This window comes from Panulirus ornatus, chromosome 63 (assembly GCF_036320965.1).
Source record: "Panulirus ornatus isolate Po-2019 chromosome 63, ASM3632096v1, whole genome shotgun sequence".
Lineage (NCBI taxonomy): Eukaryota > Metazoa > Arthropoda > Malacostraca > Decapoda > Palinuridae > Panulirus > Panulirus ornatus.
In genome coordinates, this window is record NC_092286.1 from 24073342 (window position 1) to 24090045 (window position 16704).

The 16704-nt window shown below is 43.5% G+C and overlaps 1 protein-coding gene across 1 annotated transcript in view; it reads right to left on the minus strand.

The window, feature by feature from the left end:
• Positions 1–16470, minus strand: part of LOC139746015 (integrin beta-2-like protein) — a 47387-nt gene extending 30917 nt beyond the window's left edge. The window contains exons 1-2 of the mRNA XM_071656813.1: positions 13625–16470; positions 11446–11695 (exon numbers count right to left, since the gene is read on the minus strand). The gene's annotated coding sequence lies outside the window, so the exon portion shown is untranslated. The remainder of the gene's footprint in view (positions 1–11445; positions 11696–13624) is intronic.
• Between the last annotated feature and the right edge of the window lie 234 nt (positions 16471–16704).

The window sequence follows — 16704 nt, forward strand, 5'->3', positions numbered from 1 at the left end:
TCTCTTCCAAGGTGGGTAAATTCAAAGCCTCTGACTTTCACTTGTTACTCAGATCTCTTAATTCTAGCACCATTTCTGCCGCCTTCCTCTGGACCTTTTCAATTAGCTCTTTGTGCTTCTTTCGATGCGGTGACCAAACTTGAGAAGTATATTCTAGTTTTAGCCTTATGTAGGATATATTTCCTTCATACTTGAGATATGCTTTGATATTTACCAGTAGACAGTCCGTCTCCTTACCTATTCTCCTTATGTGGGACTTGGGCGATAGGCTAGCGACCGTGCCGACTCCAAAGTCCTTTTCACACAGAGAATTCTGAAGCTTATTTTCCTCCATTTCTAAAATCACCTCCCCATTCCACCAGACTGATGCTGGGAGCTATAGTGTCTTCCACTATGAAAACACCTTTGACCTTGTCATTCAGTTACTCACATATACAACTAGTTAATTAATTGTCTCTGAATCCCTTAGCCTGAGTCGCTGATCCTTAGCTGGCAAAATGACTCTTGATGAGTTTATGTAAAAGTCTTAGATGTTTTCGATTTTCTCATGCCTTGTCCACAATATTCTTTTCAAAGAGTTGCTTTGTTTACACTTTCGTGTGCTGGTCTTATACTCCTTGTAAATGATGTCTGGCTGCAAAACCGTATGTATATTCTTGACTAGGCATCCTCATTATGTCTGTTCTCACCTCTGCTTTTTCCAATGTCCTCGTTTACCGGGCAGTTAACGTGCGTGTGTATGCGTTCAAAGTTCAAGGCAGGCCCTGACCCTAGCGTTGTGAAGACAAAGATATTGTGAAAGCAAGAGTGCAATGACCCAAGCGGCAGGCCTTGAACATAGCTCTGTGAAGATGGAGACTATAATGAGAACAGAGTTATGAAATGTAGTTTCAAGGCCGGCTGAGTCTAGCTTAGCGAAGGAGAGGTTACTGTCAAGACGAAAGTTCGAGGAGTATAGTGAGCCAAAACGATCTCATCTCGGTAGAGTGACTTAGTAAAATGTAAAGATATTTGGAGGTAAACTATCGTGAAGATAAACCATTCGTAAAACCCTTCAAACCACCCTAAATCACTTGTGTCTTTACTATTCATTCCCTAAGAAAGACTCGCAACAGAACGAAGCAAAATATCCCAGTCTCACCTTCGAATCCAACCACTCCACCACAACTCTACGCATTGACATCTCACAACACACCCTACTAAATTTCAACCAGCCGCAGACTCCCGTCCCGCACATTACTAGCGGCAGTAGACTAACAAAAGGGTCAAAAAGTATTTGACACTGTCTCCCAACACATCCTTACACAAAAGATACTTGACCCAGTCCTTTACAGCAATGAAAAAGATTGCTTGTCCAATTTCACAGATGGCACCCATGTCAGTTATCCATTCAATAATGCCGCGCCTGAGGTGATGAGCGGAGTCATTTCGTTGCGTGAGGTTTCCTGCTCCCAAAAGATTTTGAGCGATCGGTACCTGAACATGCAGGAGGGTGAAAGGCGTGCACGGAATAGGGTGAGTTGGAACGATGTGGTATACTGGGGTCAACGTGCCGTCAATGGACTGAACCAGAGCATGTGAAACGTCCGGGGTAAACCATGGAAAGGTCTGTGGGGTCTGGGTGTGGGATAGGGAGCTTAGGGAACTGTGGTTTCGGTGCATTACACATGACAGCTCGTATATGGATGTAAGCGGATGTGGCCTTTCTTCGTCTGGTTCCTGGCGCTCCCTCGCTGACGCAGGGGTGGCGATGCTGTTTCCCGTGGGGTGGGGTGGCGCCAGAAATTGATGAGGGCGATAATTCTGTGAATGCGTGAGGGGAAAATCTCAACTTTGGAAAGAGATATGTCACAAAGTGTCAGTTTGTATGGTGAATTGTTTACTGTGGGCGAGTTTAGATAACCAAATATATAGTTCAATTAGTATAATCGAATCATGGTTGCGGGTAATCGGTCCACAGTCAACACAGGTGTTCATCATCCTCATGGAGTTGGTTAATAAATTGGTTACCTGACTTACATTGAGAAAATGGCCTTGATTAGGACACTGACGTGTATGGTGATAATTCTCAGCTGTGTGCAAGACACTTGTACGAAGAACTTATCCCCATCTCTGATGTATCGATGTGAAATCCAGGTGTCAGTAGATCAAAACAAGCCAACAGCAAGCTCACTGAAGGCGGAATTTGACCGCTAGATAGAGTGTGGGAAGGTATGCGGTCAGAAGAATGAAGGATCAGAGATCGGACGCAGTGAGAAGCAATGCAGAGAGATAGTGTGAATGGTGACGCTGCTCCCCCACCTGACCAATGATCATCATGCGCGAGATGGGATTTAGTAAGGCCGTGCGCATTAGCCTAGCCAACACAGACCTGGTGAACCATCCTATCCGGCTTCTTCCCAACCCATTTTGACATCTCCCAGAGCCTCGGGAACCCGCCAAACAAACAAGATAAGACTATGGACACACGGGAAGCCAGCATGACTCAACTCCAACAAATGCAACACGTACACAAGTCCTCGGTAAACTATTTTAAGCTAAATGAAGTCGGTCTGGCGTCCACCCACGACCACCGCCACTTAGCGTACATAAAGGCAGGCTGGAAGACGTTATTGAATGTGCCTTATTCATTTTTAGATAGCTAATCCACCCGCCACTAAAATCGGAATAAACTATGATAAAAAAAAGAATCACCACCAAGCCATCAGTTGTGGCTGGTGTGTGATAGTCTGGCCAAGGATGTCAGTCAATGGTTTAATTACGGGGTTGGTAAGGGGTAATTGTGGGGAACGCCATAGGATGGGGCATCTCACTCAAAGTTCTGTACAGTAAAGTACAGACTACGAGGAGTATGTTTATATAGTCCACTGCAACTCCATGATAACAATTTCCTCTCACACCCGTCTTTTCAAATCAACCAAATTGGTGAGGAATGGGATGTTAGTTTCATTTTTTTGCTTGGAAGTTTCGTGAGGCATGAAGCCATCATCACAACCTGCCTGACGCCCCGCGTCTGTCTTAGTGCGTCGACGGCCGCTGTCATCCCCGGCCGGAGGTGTGGAGGGCGCTCGGGGGGGATTGTGGGGACCTGGTGGGGGAAGTAGGGTTCAGTACGTCCAGGAATATGATTTTTTTTGCTCAGGACGAGAGCAAGACCTGCGCTTCCTTTCACTTCTGTTGCTTTCGTAGTTAATTACAGTACAGCAGACATATAACCATTGCTAAAGTTGAACAGGTTAGACTTAACAAAGTAAACATAACCAATGCTAATGTTGAACAGGTTAGACTTGACAAAGTAAACATTTAAGTGAACAACGCTTAGTGTTCTTATGTGTTCTATATCATCCTGGAAAAGAATCGTGTCCATGAAAACAAGTAGGGCTATACGGGATGGTTGGTGGTTGGCCAGTGGGGTCCGGGCGGGTTCTGGGGACAGGATGCGACCGACTTTCGTCCCCAGTGGATCAGATTGCTAAGTGACGAGTCAGACAAGGTGTATTGGACGGGTAATGCCAACAGAACGAGTGTGTTAGGCGCGGGGGAGAAAGAATGAGTGGATATCCGTTCTGCAGAGGGGGGGGGATATTGAAGGGGGGAGGCCACCTCCTGGTCCCAGACCGTCATATGTCAGCCTTTATAAGAAAACAGGAAATGCCGCTCGTGACACCCTAACTTTTCTTTCTTCTTTTTTTCCGCAGGCATGTTCCTGGGCCCCCTCTACAGCTCGTGATCTGGTAGGGGTAGTTTAATAGGTGGAGAGGTACATAAAAGACTTAGCTATGGACTCTCAGATGGTCAGTGCCGGCCCTGCGCACGGATATATAAATTCAGACAACAGACGTTCCACACTTGCAAGTGTTTGCCAGATATCTTAAGGGGGGGCTTAGCTAATTATGCCCTTACTTCATACCACATATTAACACCTCGGGCCTCGGTGCCTGGAGGACACATTAGGTCTCTTCTTCATTCTCTTCAATTCTGGATTAATTTTGCGAGGAGCCAGCTCCTTGTTCATGAGCTTCGTGTTTTACCGAGGCCATTAGAGTGGGTAAGAGTTAACAATCTAGCATGTATAAATCACCTATAACCTCTTATCAGCTTCATTCACAACTAGGCAGATTGTAACGTCACTCTGTATTAATACTGGTCGTAGGGTCGCAATGATGGTGATATACATGATGTCAGGCAGTTGTGAAAATAGAGGTTTGCATGAGAAGGCGAAGCTCATATCAACAAGACCCCAATGTAAAATCTGTCATTAGATTTTACTTCATAAAAATTACCTGTGTGTGAAATACGCATTGTGATATGTGATGTTGAGCATACAAACTAAAAATTGCGTCTTATAATTAAGAAAAATATTTCGTTAGTAGTAAAGCAATTTCACATCTGTTTAGAAGAAAAACAATTTTACATTATATCAAATATAAAATGTTCTTTTTAAGTGCATCAATACTATTATTTTTGATATCGAAAATATAACAAATAAAACTTGGCGTTCAGTTGTTATTTGTCTGTGAACAAACCCTGGTCAAATTGTGTTATGCAAAAGTGACTTCGTAAACACTAATGATAACATGTAAATTCTAAAATCGAACCAAAGTTTGTTTCTACATTCACCCCATCTTATTTCTACGTAATTAATGCAATTGTACTTTAGATCTTTTCTTGCAGGTACGAATCAACATTGACCGTGTCAGGGGCTGTGTTTACCAGATCCATCCCATGGAATTGTGAATGGATTAATGATGACGGATAAACAATGTAAACAGAGTAAGATAGGAATAGCCCAGCTTACAGCCTATCACTTGACATAATCCTGCGGTTACCCAAGGCAGGGGTGAAGGTACCAGTGGTGGTAAGAGTCTAGACACGAAGGTCACCAGACGTAAACCACACGCCTTAGCAACAAAAACAACTCATTCCTAGGAAAAGCGACAGCCTAGCCGTTCATCATAATGCAGCTGGCAACACACACGAGATCTGCTGTAATTACTCCCAGCGACTTAGAACGAATGAAGAAACTGGACATGTTCATCAACAGCATTCAATGTCAAGATTTTTTCTGTCCATAATTTCAGAATTGTAATTACTACAGTAACAGCAGAAAGTTTAGATTGAACAAAATAGGCTTCAGGTATCTGGAGCAAGCTTAGGATAGGGTTGATAGAAATGCCTTGTGGAAGGTCTAATGAATATATGGTGTAGGAGGAAAGCTACTGGATGCGCGAGTAAGAAGAATGAAGAGTAAGTGGTTCTCTAGGCGGTCGGTTTGCAGCTGGGGTGTGTGGTCACCATGGTTGTTCAATTTGTTTGGGGATAGGGTGGTGAGGGAGGTAAATGCAAAAGTCTCGGAGAAAGGGGCGAGTATGCACAGTGTGTTTGGATTCTTAGAGGAGGGGCGAGTAAGCACAGTATGTCTCGGAGTGAAGGGAGCCTGGTGGCAGAATCGAGTGAGAAACTGTAGAAGTTGGTGTCTGAGTTTGGAAGTGGGTAAAAGAAGGAAGTTGTGAGTAAATGGGAGTAAAAAGCAAGGTTGAGATTAGCAGGATTGAGGGACAAGTAAGCTGGGATGTGAGTTTGAACGGAGAAAACATGGAGTAAGTGAAGTGTTCTAGATACCTAAACATGGATATGGCAGTGTATGGTTCCATGGAAGTGAGGCATAGGATGGGTGAAGGGGTAAGGGTTCTGGGAGCAGTGAAGAATATGTGGAAAGGAAGGTTCTTATCTAGGACGAAAAAGGGCATGTTTGAAGGTATAGTAGTCCCTACGATGTAGCATGAAAGCAAGGCATGAGGATGTGCAGAGGAGGATGGATGTGATGGAAATAAAATGTTTGAGGACATGTGGTGTGAGGTGATTTGATCGAGTAAGTAATAATCGGGTAAGAGATGTGTGATAAGAAGAAGAATGATTGATATAGATGAAGAGGGTGCGCTGAAATAGTTTAGACATATGGAAAGAATGAGTGAGGGGAAGTTGACAAAGAGAATACATGTGTCAGATGTAGAGGGGATAAGGAGAAAGGAGAGACCAAACTGGAGGTGGCAGGATGGAGTGAAAGAGATTTTGAGTGTTTTGGGGTCAAAATATGAAAGTGGATGAAAGACGTGCACAGAACAAAGGGAACTGGAGCGATATGGTATAAAGGGGGCGACGTGCTGTCAACGCACCGAATCAGGGCATATGAAGCTCCTTCGGGAAACCGCAGAAAGGTATGTGGAGGCTGGTTTTGCTTAGCTGTGGTTTCAGTGCATTTACTCATGACAGCTGGAGATTGGATGTGAGCGAATGAAGCCTTTCTTTGTCTGTTCCTGGCATTACTATGATTACATGGGAAAGGACGAACAAGAAGGAAACAAAATATATATCTGCATGGAAAATGCAGCTTGGAGCAAACTGACTGTACCTCTGACAAAAAAAAAAAAAAAAATAGTGTGTATATGTTTAAAGTTATCAGTCACGTTTTTCTTGGTCCACTTAATTGTCAAGTATTTCCTCAGTTCTGATGACTATACGACCAAGAAAGATAAGTGATGACCTTGGACTGAGCTCAGCTTGTGAGCAAGTGTTGCCCTAACATCTGTCCAATGAAATGAAAATAAAACAAAACCCGGCAAGGAGAGGTAGTCTGATGACAGAATATGTGACATGCCGCGACCTTGAAGGTATGTAAACATACGTAGGGCATCACTGCCATAAAACGTACATAAAAAAAAAAAAGAAAACAGACAACTTGTATACAGTGACAGGCTCTCATGCAAGCACAAGCGAGTGCAAGTGCCCTTCATTATGACCGAGCCAGGGAACCAGACACCAGTTCAAGGGAACGCGGATATCGCCCGGTGTGACCAGCGTTGCTACGCTTCACCCACACTCTCTGATCCATAACTATCTATTACAATGACTGGAAAGTACAGTATTTACTGATGCAACAGGAACCTCTGGAATCTCCTGTTCTTGGAGTAGACTGTTCTTTATGACGGAGTTGTAACCATGTAGGAAAATCTGTTTATGCACGTCACTTGGGATGCGTCTGAGACCTTGTGTTGACATGTGGCTCTCTCATTCTAAAAGCTCCTGAGGCCAAACCTTACTTAGTTCATCTTTAAACTCTTCAAATCTGACGTTTAAATGTGTTCTAAATTGCTAAATGACAATGAAATACCAAAGACCAAAAAGGCTGTAAAATTGGATCTCTCGCTGTCCTTCTTTTACCGTCAGTTTCTGATTTAAAAACATGGGTGTGGGAGGAGGCCAATAGAAGCCATTTGGGTTAAAACTCCTAGCGCTGTGTTGCCAACAGAGAACATTTTCTTTTTTTTTTTCTCACGGGCAGGTCCCTGCAAAGCTCGGTGCTTCCTGCATCCATACTTTGATTGCCACTGGTCCAATCTGCTCATACTCTGGGGACACACAGACCTACATACATTCCGCAGCTTTTGCTGAATCACTAGACTCAAGGTTGAACCATCGTCTTAACAACGCAATTGGGCAAAGAAACTTCGAAGATGAATTGCGTTTGGGTGAAATAATTGAAATCAATGATTACAGACCAAGAACTCGTGTTTATGGATGAAAACCACAACTTAACAACGGGATATGTTGGATCATAATTAGAAAAGATGGTGTGGAGGTGAGAGGGATTTAAAGGTTAACTTTTTAACAGGATATGACCAAATAAGTATCAATGTATGTACTTAAACTACTTAAGAGAGAAGGTATTTAAGTAACTGTAAGATATGGCCAAAAAGTATGAATGTACGAAACTAGACTAATAAAGAGACAATCATTTAATCGTGAGAGACTACACATGAAGCAAAACTGATGGGGATTATTGTATCGTAATAAAAAAGTTAAAAAAAATGTATAAGACAAACATAAAAAACTATACTGGCTAAAATTATAAGAGATAATGTGTGGGTGAAAACTGGGGTATTATGATATTTTCGGAATTAGAGATGTACAATGCAAGTACTACCCTAAAAGACTGTATAAGTTAGACCAAACTGGCAGACATGAAAAGGAAGACTACCTGAAGATATGCAACCCATTTCCCTAACGCCTTTTTAGGCTAGGGGAGGTTGGGGGAGACCAGATCAAGTTTGTATCTCTGAGTTACACACGTAAACTAACTCAAGATAATTTTGCCCTGTAAACCACAGGAGATAGGACGTATATCGAGATAATTCGAAGAGGACGAATGGATTCAAAGTGGAACAGAACGTTACGATTAGAACGATAAAAGACAATATATGAAATATGGAGACAACCCAAAATGTGTTAGATTAGAAAGATAAAAGACATTATATGAAATATGGCGACAACCCAAAATATAAGTCCCAAAACTTGAAGAATGTATAAGACGAAATGAACTCGATTATACAAGGAATGCAAGAAGTAAAAGCTACTAGCAAATGTATGGACCAAGTGGGTGAAAGTGTATGGACCAATTCAATATATATATATATATATATATATATATATATATATATATATATATATATATTTGCTTTGTCGCTGTCTCCCGCGTTTGCGAGGTAGCGCAAGGAAACAGACGAAAGAAATGGCCCAACCCACCCCCATACACATGTATATACATACGTCCACACACGCAAATATACATACCTACACAGCTTTCCATGGTTTACCCCAGACGCTTCACATGCCTTGATTCAATCCACTGACAGCACGTCAACCCCGGTATACCACATCGCTCCAATTCACTCTATTCCTTGCCCTCCTTTCACCCTCCTGCATGTTCAGGCCCCGATCACACAAAATCTTTTTCACTCCATCTTTCCACCTCCAATTTGGTCTCCCTCTTCTCCTCGTTCCCTCCACCTCCGACACATATATCCTCTTGGTCAATCTTTCCTCACTCATTCTCTCCATGTGCCCAAACCATTTCAAAACACCCTCTTCTGCTCTCTCAACTACGCTCTTTTTATTTCCACACATCTCTCTTACCCTTACGTTACTTACTCGATCAAACCACCTCACACCACACATTGTCCTCAAACATCTCATTTCCAGCACATCCATCCTCCTGCGCACAACTCTATCCATAGCCCACGCCTCGCAACCATACAACATTGTTGGAACCACTATTCCTTCAAACATACCCATTTTTGCTTTCCGAGATAATGTTCTCGACTTCCACACATTCTTCAAGGCTCCCAGAATTTTCGCCCTCCTCCCCCACCCTATGATCCACTTCCGCTTCCATGGTTCCATCCGCTGCCAGATCCACTCCCAGATATCTAAAACACTTCACTTCCTCCAGTTTTTCTCCATTCAAACTCACCTCCCAATTGACTTGACCCTCAACCCTACTGTACCTAATAACCTTGCTCTTATTCACATTTACTCTTAACTTTCTTCTTTCACACACTTTACCAAACTCAGTCACCAGCTTCTGCAGTTTCTCACATGAATCAGCCACCAGCGCTGTATCATCAGCGAACAACAACTGACTCACTTCCCAAGCTCTCTCATCCCCAAAAGACTTCATACTTGCCCCTCTTTCCAAAACTCTTGCATTCACCTCCCTAACAACCCCATCCATAAACAGATTAAACAACCATGGAGACATCACACACCCCTGCCGCAAACCTACATTCACTGAGAACCAATCACTTTCCTCTCTTCCTACACGTACACATGCCTTACATCCTCGATAAAAACTTTTCACTGCTTCTAACAACTTGCCTCCCACACCATATATTCTTAATACCTTCCACAGAGCATCTCTATCAACTCTATCATATGCCTTCTCCAGATCCATAAATGCTACATACAAATCCATTTGCTTTTCTAAGTATTTCTCACATACATTCTTCAAAGCAAACACCTGATCCACACATCCTCTACCACTTCTGAAACCACACTGCTCTTCCCCAATCTGATGCTCTGTACATGCCTTCACCCTCTCAATCAATACCCTCCCATATAATTTACCAGGAATACTCATCAAACTTATACCTCTGTAATTTGAGCACTCACTCTTATCCCCTTTGCCTTTGCACAATGGCACTATGCACGCATTCCGCCAATCCTCAGGCACCTCACCATGAGTCATACATACATTAAATAACCTTACCAACCAGTCAACAATACAGTCACCCCCTTTTTTAATAAATTCCATTGCAATACCATCCAAACCTGCTGCCTTGCCGGCTTTCATCTTCCGCAAAGCTTTTACTACCTCTTCTCTGTTTACCAAATCATTTTCCCTAACCCTCTCACTTTGCACACCACCTCGACCAAAACACCCTATATCTGCCACTCTATCATCAAACATATTCAACAAACCTTCAAAATACTCACTCCATCTCCTTCTCACATCACCACTACTTGTTATCACCTCCCCATTTGCGCCCTTCACTTGAATGGTTGAACCAAAACATAAGAATACATGGGCTAAACACAGTAGAGTATGTATGTAGCAAAACCAGAATAATATATATATTGTAACCCAACGCGTTTTAAATGTGATACATGATGCTTATATATGCATGCATTTGGGCAGTGACTTGGTCAAAACTAAATAAACATGTGGATCAAAATTCTTGCAAAAATCATGCGTATGTGGGTTGGAATATGTGCATCAGATTATATCACTTAAAAAAAATGGAAAAATAAAGTGTATGGATCCATTCTAAGACGTGAAGGTAACATCTGTCAAAAAATGTTATGTATTAAATGCTAGCGAGAGGTCAGCTGACCGCCAGTATACCCAAATGTAGGTTAGATGGTTACAACGGTCCCGGTATGTGACAACCAAAGGACACATGGAACCTAACTGCTTAAGTCGGGATACACACACACACACACACACACACACACACACCTGAAAGACGACGATAAATATAGAAACCAGACCTATGAATGCACGATCAATTGGTCTTATATATCACTACAATTGCAAAGGTAAAAAACTTAGTCGTAAAAATGTAACATTTTGGAGGATAAAACTGTATAAACTGTCGATACAACAAATGCGAAACGTAGACTTAAAACAATGGGTTGGTTGTGATGATAATAACCACTGAGGAAAAAAATATATATTCGACAAAGATGAAAAAGAAACCAAAATAACAGGAAAAAATAAGTAAAACAATTGAACTCGTGTAAAGCGAGCGTAGGGGATAATAATGTAGCTGGGATACGCTATATAGTGATAACGTGGGGTACCAGGATCTGTTACTGAGATTAGACACTGAAGTAAGTTATATATAGTTAAAACTTCACGAGGAAATCGTTGCGAAGTCAGAGCGAACTCGTGTGTAGTGACCAATGCGATATGATATTCCGCTATGAACCTAAGCGGAGCAAATGCAGGCTTGGAGCGGAGGGGGTCTTTCTCCTCCTACACCCGCAGTCTCCATGAAGATTGTGACAGATATAGATAAATTATCTCCTTCCACGCATCCCTCTTACCTCCTCTTTGCTTCCAGCGCCGATACTCCTGGCGACTTCCAGCGCCGACGCTCCTGGACGCGATGTTCCAGCGACTTCCAGTGGCTCAGGGTGAATAAGAGTGGTTCGTGAAGTGGGCCGTGGTCTCTGCTACGCCAGCGGTCTTCTCTGAGTGTGTGTACCTTGACTGGTACATGTGACCGTGGACGGACGCTCGTCTGGCAGCGCGGTGTGACAAGGGGAGAGACTGAGGGGTCACCACTGTCCACTGCTGTAAGACATTTTTACCGCCAGCGATTCAAGTCACACAGTTATTTCTAATGTCAAAGTCGTGGGGGGGATAAAATGTATGGCAGTTTGACACTAATGGCCGTGCTAGCTTTGCTGTCACGTCTGAGCGTATTCGAATAGGGTGGAAATTCACGTTTCAAAGATGTGTGCATGAAGACGGAGGAAGAAGCCATTAACCAAGGAACTACAGCAGTCAAGGACATGATAGTGAAAACTCTCAAAATGAATATGCATGAATAATGAGGAAGGAGGTTGCCGCTGTGAGCGAAGACCACTGGAACTCATCAGCTGTGAACGAAGTTTCGTGGAAATGCCTAGCTAAAGTAGCGCTCAGTCCATCTCCAAGACAGAGCCTTGTTTCAGCTGCCTATTTCCTAAAGTTTTAGGAAATAATACGTGCAAATATGAAAAAAGAAAAATACAGTTTCTTCTTCAACTTAGAATATATTTATTCTCATGTTTTTTTGGTGTTGAATGATTTAGATTGCTGTTAGAATATGATATTATACTCCTACAGTCAAAGAAAACATGTGAATAATTCAGACAAGTATGACAGGTAAAACCTATCATATATATTCATATCTATTAATAAAGTTATGATTAATAAAGTAAGGATCAATAATGCGTTAGTGAGCAGTGTGACAGACGCTAGGCTAATACAAACGAAAGAAGTTATAAACTTCTTGAACAATTGGCAACCGTAGCCTATTTAACGGTGGATTATCATCGGTCAACCACACAACCGACGTGTATGTTTGGTTGATGATGGTCTGTGGGAGAGCCATGGAGAAAGATGGTGTTGTGTTGGAGGGTAGTATGTTGATGGTGGTGTAGTGTTGTGTTGGAGGGCAGCATGTTGAAGTGATGGTGGTGTGGTGTTGTGTTGGAGGGTAGCATGTTGAAGTGATGGTGTTGTGGTGTTGTGTTAGAGGGTAGCATGTTGAAGTGATGATGGTGTAGTGTTGTGTTGGAGGATAGCATGTTGAAGTGATGGTGTTGTGTTGGAGGGTAGCATGTTGAAGTGATGGTGGTGTGGTGTTGGAGGGTAGCATGTTGAAGTGATGGTGGTGTTGTGTTGGAGGGTAGCATGTTGAAGTGATGGTGGTGTGGTGTTGGAGGGTAGCATGTTGAAGTGATGGTGGTGTTGTGTTGGAGGGTAGCATGTTGAAGTGATAATGGTGTGGTGATGTGTTGGAGGGTAGCATGTTGAAGTGATGATGGTCGTGTGTTGGAGGGTAGCATGTTGAAGTGATGGTGGTGTGGTGATGTGTTGGAGGGTAGCATGTTGAAGTGATGATGGTGGTGGTGTGTTGGAGGGTAGCATGTTGAAGTGATGATGGTGGTGGTGTGTTGGAGGGTAGCATGTTGAAGTAATGATGGTGATGTAGTGTTGTGTTGGAGGATAGCATGTTGAAGTGATGATGGTGTAGTGTTGTGTTGGAGGGTAGCATGTTGAAGTGATGATGGTGTAGTGTTGTGTTGGAGGGTAGCATGTTGAAGTGATGATGGTGGTGTTGTGTTGGAGGGTAGCATGTTGAAGTGATGATGGTGTAGTGTTGTGTTGGAGGGTAGCATGTTGAAGTGATGATGGTGGTGTTGTGTTGGAGGGTAGCATGTTGAAGTGATGATGGTGTAGTGTTGTGTTGGAGGGTAGCATGTTGAAGTGATGATGGTGGTGGTGTGTTGGAGGGTAGCATGTTGAAGTGATGATGATGGTCGTGTGTTGGAGGGTAGCATGTTGAAGTAATGATGGTGATGTAGTGTTGTGTTGGAGGGTAGCATGTTGAAGTGATGATGGTGGGGTGTTGTGTTGGAGGGTAGCATGTTGAAGTAATGATGGTAACTCAAGGGACATGGGTGACTGAGTATGGCAAACAGAGCAAAACAACTCCAGCAAGGTATTACTTACAAGTTCTTCAGCCTCGGGAAAGGTGCAGTAGCGATCCCAGGGTTTGGAACCCCTGACAGTGTGTTGAACTGTGTGATGTTCCTGATGGTGAAGTTAGTATCTGCTGTGGTAGATGATGGTGGCGATGGTGATGGAGCTCCTGGTGATGGTGGAGATGGTAGCTGTGCAGAATGTTGTGATGGTGTTCCTGGTCGTCATGGTGACGATGGATATGGTTTCTCTCGATCGCTTCATATGCCCTGGTTCAACCCAATGACAGCACGTCGTCCCCTGTATACCACCAAATCGTTCCAATTTGTTCTATCCCTGCAAGTTTGGATTCCGAACCTTCAAAGCTTCTTTCATTCCATTCTTCTACCTTCTTCCCCGCTTTCTCCCTCTCCCTTGTTCCTTCCACTTCTTACATGTCGGATCCTCTTCGTCAACCACTTTACACTCATCCTCTCCGCTGGTCTAAACCATTTCACCAAACCCCTTTCAGCTCCTGTGTACATCCTCTAAAAACTTGTTTTGCACCCTTGGCTACGGTACGCCCTTCGACCATCACTTGTGTGGTTGGTACCTCTGTCTCTCGCGTGCGCGCGTGTGTGTGTGTGTGTGTGTGTGTGTGTGTGTGTTTAAGTAATATGATGTTTTCTCTGCAGCCACGTATCGTATCTGATAGTTAATAAACAGGAACACATGATGTGTTTTCACGAAAGCCTCTAAATAGCAAGTTGTACTAATGACGACAACGAATCGTGATGCAATGACATTAACCCACATCATCATAAAGTGTAGATGATGGAAAGTATATACAAGTCTTGCAATATGAAGACCACACGCCCAAGGAACACATGATATTTGTGTATGGCAATAACGATGTGATACGAAGCAGGGAATAAGTCGACGAGACGAGGTATATTTCTTTCGTATGATAAACATGATAAGGTTAGTATGTCCTCGAGGGTGTGATGTGGTAGGGAAATTCATGCGAGACAATGTTAGTGTTAAGCACAGAAATTTACCAAAAGGAAGTTATCTGAATACAATGTATCGATATGTTCGTGGAACCGGTTCGACCTGCAGTGAGTTGAGCTTCGTAGCGCACGCGTGAACCGCTACATTCATTTCGAGTCATCCTAGCTACGTTCGACGAGATGAAAGCCATGCTAAACAAGCTGAACTATATCCTAGCAACAGGGGAAATCCTACATAACTATTGATAGAATTAAAAGTGATTAACTTCTTTAACCAGCCTGGCACATGACTGGTCAACACTTATATCTATTACTCTTTCAATCTCTCGGTGGCCAGAAGGGATTATTACCCTAGCGTTACTGTGAACGCTGCTGTGGTGGTTCATCTGTATCGTGAGGCATAATGTGGTTCATGGACCACAGTCTGCACGTAGGGCCAATGTCAAATGGTATACGAGTCACGTTTTTCACTCACGTCTGATGTTCGGAAGGCAAAGGCGACAGGCTTTTCCTTGTCACTTTGCTTCCACATGATCCCTCACTGCCTAACTGGCCTCACCAGCGTGGATAATCGGTCTTTGACGGAGGTAGTAAACAAGGCACTGGTGGTTTGAGGTTAATATCTTACTAGCCTTGTCAAACGCTGACGACGCCCATGGTTGATAGTTCTGCCTTCACTTGTATGAGGCCCAGAAAAGACTTCATTTGAGCTACGTCTTGCGGAGCTGAAGTTTTCTTTCTGCTCTCCACTTTTAGCAGGATCCCTGTGTAGTAAACCCGTGGCGTCAGTAGGGTGGCGTCCAAGGTAAAAACAAGTGACGAAGGAAGCACACTTCTCTTTCCCTCAGAAGCAGAGATCTCCGAAGCCTTTGAGGCATCAACTCCAGATTCTTCGAGTGTTCCCTCGCCATCTAGTATGGCGCCCCGCGATCACCACTCATCCAGGCAGACGCCAGTTCCAGGAACACCGTGTAAGACTTGCTCTACAGCCCTCTGGAATATCGATGGTCGAGAGACTATATATGGCAGACGTGTGAGCCTCTTGAATCCCATGTAGTGTTCACAGAGGGAGTCTACAGTTCTCGTCCACTTCCATCGGATGATAAACGTTTGAGTTGAGTCTTGCTTGCTGAATTTTGCTCCTGCCAGCTTGGCAAGCAAATGGCCTTTGATAAACTCCATCAAGGTGAAATGACATCTTTAAAGCCAGCATTCATAAAGTCCGTCATAGCTATGAGAGTGTTTCGAAGCCTCACTAGACAATGCGAAAGAATATGATCATAATTTTTTCTTTTTACAAAAGCAGTAGACTGCCTGGTAGTGCTTGCTGTGTCAACTGGTCTGATTCCTTGACGACCAGTATGGGAGAACCTAGAGTTATTTTTCCCTTTCGTTGAGATCGCAAGACCAGCAATATGCTGTATGTCCACTTCTGTGATTGCCTGTCGACACATGTAATCGACAGTCGAACGAAAATGGTCAATCTGGCTTAGGCCATCTCAAGTAGAATGATACATGAAATATGGCTTATCCAGCACGTCTTGTACTTTCTCATCGGGTAACTTCAAGACGAAGAGAGTGAAAACTATAGGTCTGTAGATGATGTTGGCTGATTGACATGTTCAAGAACTCTTCTATGTCCTCAGCGTTCACCAAACAAAGCAAGAAAATAATAGAACCCGTAAAGTAAGGACAGAGGTGTTTGCTCAGCATCAGATCAAGCCATTCTCATGAAGAGATTCGGGTCGAAATCATCTTCGAATCATCATGGTTCTATTGGTGAAGCTGCCGCCCCTCTCCCAGAGGGAGGGCGTGGGAGATAGCGTCGCTGACAGCTGAAACTTTGACTAGCATGACTTCAAAGTCTGCACTGTACACATGCCTGTAGATGGCAGAGCATCACGTCTGTGCCATCTCACCAGACAGGTTACGATGGCTTCCTCCTGGATGGTGGAGGTAAGAGAACTGCCAGACAGCTTCCTCTGTGCCCTAGACAGGTCATCGTTTGGACTTCTGTGATGCTGAGTTACAGTGTAAGTGGCTAAAGCCAGTAGGTGCCTCAAGCCAGTAGGAGTTCTGGCGGGCAAGTACGTATGACATAACTAACGCAAGGGTTCGAAT